This window comes from Mesoplodon bidens (assembly GCF_964165515.1).
Source record: "Mesoplodon bidens genome assembly, chromosome: 19".
In the NCBI taxonomy this organism is placed as follows: domain Eukaryota; kingdom Metazoa; phylum Chordata; class Mammalia; order Artiodactyla; family Ziphiidae; genus Mesoplodon; species Mesoplodon bidens.
The window spans coordinates 50401591-50405139 of NC_138179.1; the positions used below are offsets into that span (position 1 = coordinate 50401591).

General features: G+C 45.8%; 1 pseudogene across 1 annotated transcript; it reads left to right on the top strand.

Moving 5' to 3' along the window:
* Window positions 1-2916: 2916 nt before the first annotated feature.
* LOC308607540 (V-type proton ATPase subunit e 1-like) lies at window positions 2917-3211 on the top strand (annotated as a pseudogene). Its single transcript has one exon. The product of its transcript is annotated as a V-type proton ATPase subunit e 1-like (transcript).
* Window positions 3212-3549: the final 338 nt, after the last annotated feature.

Consider the following 3549-nt stretch of genomic DNA (forward strand, 5'->3'; position numbering starts at 1 on the left):
CAGGTTTCCCCTGGGCCCCCAGCCCTGGGCCGCATCTTAAATCAACATTTTGTTTTCTTCTCTTTTCTCTTACCAAAAAAAAAAAAAAAAAAAAAAAAAGTAGCTAAGCGATTTTATCTTTTTTGTTGTTTGTTTAATCAGACTTTAGCACATTCAAGAAGCAGGGTTCAATACGACCACTAATTAATTCAATTTAGTTTTCATTTCCTCCCCTGGAGTGGCCCAGCTCTCCTGAAGTGTCTTCTCACTTGACCTCCCTACTGCTGGGGCACCAGGAACCCCTGGCTTCCAAATCTGATGCTGTGAGCTCTAGAATGAAGCCAGGGCTGAGGGCTCTGCTCAAAATCTTGCTTCAAAGTGTAGCAAATCCTAGAGGGGCAAACAAGACTATGTCCTCTGCATTCATGCATTCGTTCATTCACTCAGAGACTATTTTCTGCCAGGCCCTGTACTGCGGGTGTGGGGCTGGGGCGCTGCAGGAGGGGAGGGGGTACAAAACGGTCATGACCTGCCCTCCAAGAGCTCACAGTTTGGTGGGGGTGGGTGGGGGAGAGGTGTGGGCACAGCCCTGTAAATAAATAACCACATTGCAGAGGAATGAATGGGATAACTGAGGTAAACAGAGGAGAATCACAGAGCACAATAGGAGAAGACCCTTGGGCTGGTTCAGGGGACAAGGCATCCAAGGGGAAGGAACGATATGTGCAAAGACAGAGGAGCAGGAAAGAAGGAAAGACATACACAGCAACATCCCAAGGAGTCTGGTGAGCCGGAACATAGATGGGATTCGAGGGCTGGGCTGGCCCAGGAACAGGGTTTTTTTAGGGTGTTGGGACGTATGCCCAAGGCGCTGGAGAGTTTATCTGGGGAGCACTGAGGTCAGATATGCACCTTGTCCGGGTGACCCTGGTGGTGCTGTGGAAGCTAGGGTGCAAAGTGGTGAGGCTGGCAGATAGGAGCTGTTCAATAATCAAATGCCAGTGGGCCAGGGGAGACCTAACTTCCTAAGGAATCCAAAGAAAAATCTCATGCCACAATCTCCAAAGGACAGAAAGTGTCCAGGCCCACAGCTCCTTCATACAGGCTGGCTGGGGCTGTGGTCAGCCAGGGACCCGGGGAAGTGAGCCCTGGGGGCCTGACAGTGACCTACAGCTGCCCGTCTAGGGACCCAGGGTCTTCAGGACACTGGGGGAAACTCTGGAAGATCAGTGAGGCACTTCCTGGGGCACAGAAGGTAAGGGGGGTGCTGCAAATCTCAGAAATCAAGGTAGATAATATTTGAATGCAGTATTTTAATCAAAATTAATGCAAAAATTCATGATGAACAAAATACAAATTTTTCGAATAAAGACAAGATCTAAACTTGTTCTCAGTTCCCTTCCTCATCCTCCTTAGCCCAGCCCTGGTTCCAATAAAACTTTATTTTAAAAAGCAGGCAGGCATCATCAAAAAATCTACAAACAATAAATGCTGGAGAGGGTGTGGAGAAAAGGGAACCCTCTTGCACTGTTGGTGGGAATGTACATTGATACAGCCACTAGGGAGAACAGTATGGAGGTTCCTTAAAAAACTAAAAATAGAACTACCATATGACCCAGCAATCCCACTACTGGGCGTATACCCAGAGAAAACCATAATTCAAAAAGAGTCATGTACCACAATGTTCATTGCAGCTCTATTTACAATAGGCAGGTCACGGAAGCAAACTAAGTGTCCATCAACAGATGAATGGATAAAGAAGATGTGACATATATGTACAATGGAATATTACTCAGCCATAAAAAGACACAAAATTGAGTTATTTGTAGTGAGGTGGATGGACCTAGAGTCTGTCATACAGAGTGAAGTCAGTCAGAAAGAGAAAAACAAATACCGTATGCCAACACATATATATGGAATCTAAAAAAAAAAAAAATGGTTCTGAAGAACCTAGGGGCAGGACAGGAATAAATACGCAGACGTAGAGAATGGACTTGAGGACACAGGGAGGGGGAAGGGTAAGCTGGGACAAAGTGAGAGAGTGGCATGGACATATATACACTACCAAATGTAAAATAGATAGCTAGTGAGAAGCAGCTGCATAGCACAGGGAGATCAGCTCGGTGCTTTGTGACCCCCTAGAGGGGTGGGACAAGGAGTACGGTTGGGAGACGCAAGAGGGAGGGGATATGGGGATATATGTATATGTATAACTGATTCACTTTGCTATAAAGCAGAAACTAACACACCACTGTAAAGCAATTATACTCCAATAAAGATGTTTAAAAAAAAAAAAAAAAAAAAAAGCAGGCAGGGACTTCCCTGATGGTCCAGTGGGTAAGACTCCACTCTCCCAGTGCAGGGGGCTGGGGTTCGATCCCTGGTTGGGAAACTAGATCCCGCATGCCACAACTAAGACCCAGAGCAGCCAAAAATAATAGATAAATAATTTTTTTAAGTCTTTACCAAAATCATAAGTGAAAAAAAAAACTTATGTTTAAAAACTTAATAAATAAAATAAAATAAAAAGCAGGCAGCCAGCCCATGGGCTGTAGTTTACTGATTTTTTTGAATATTGTGTTAAATTTCATTTCTCTTGATTACTGGGTTTTTTGGTGCCTCCTTATATTTTGGGCCTATAGCAAGTGCCTACTCCCCTCATCCTAGACCTGGGCCTGTCACAGAGGGTCCCTTTCTGAAGTACAAACCCCAGGGAGAAGAGGTCAGGCCTGCAGAGATCAACATACCCATGTGAATTTGGCTTGAGATCATTCTCATACCACATGTGCTGAGAGCTCCATGCTGGTCAGCAACTCAGAACCAAGGGACTCCACAGATCCTGGCTCCCTGTCTCTTGGAAAATCTGATGCTACTGTATACCTGGGAAGAGTTTAGCAAGCTTTCTTTTTTTTTTAAATCTATTTTTTGGGGTGCGACCACAGTGCGGCGGTGGGGCAGAGGCTGGCACCTCCCACAGAAATCATGGCCTGTACCGGCCTCACCGTGCCTCTCATCGCGGTGAGCGTGTTCTGGGGCTTTGTCGGCTTCCTGGTGCCCTGGTTTATCCCAAAGGGTCCCAACCGGGGGGTTATCATCACCACGTTGGTGACCTGTTCCGTTTGCTGCTATCTCTTTTGGCTGATTGCAATTCTGGCCCAACTCAACCCTCTTTTTGGACCACAGTTGAAAAATGAAACCATCTGGTACCTCAAGCAAGCATCATTGGCCTTGAGGAAGAAGACCTGCTCGCCAGTGCTCAGTCGCTGAGGTCATGAAGAGAACTCCTCTGGATGCAAAATTACCTCCATACGCAGACCACCTTCCTTGACTCGCACGCTCTGGCCATCAGCTGCCTTAAACGTTCCCACCACATTTGAATATCTTATTCTACCATGCAGTATTTTTTCCTATCACATTGTTTACACTTTGATGAATGATGTGCCTATTGAATCTAAACTGCGCTGCCTCTATAAAATGTTTATGTACTCTTCCAAGATAGAAAGTGCTGTGCCTCTGAGAAATAACATTACTCTCTCCTTGGAAACTGTGGATTTGAAGATGGTTCCTGCC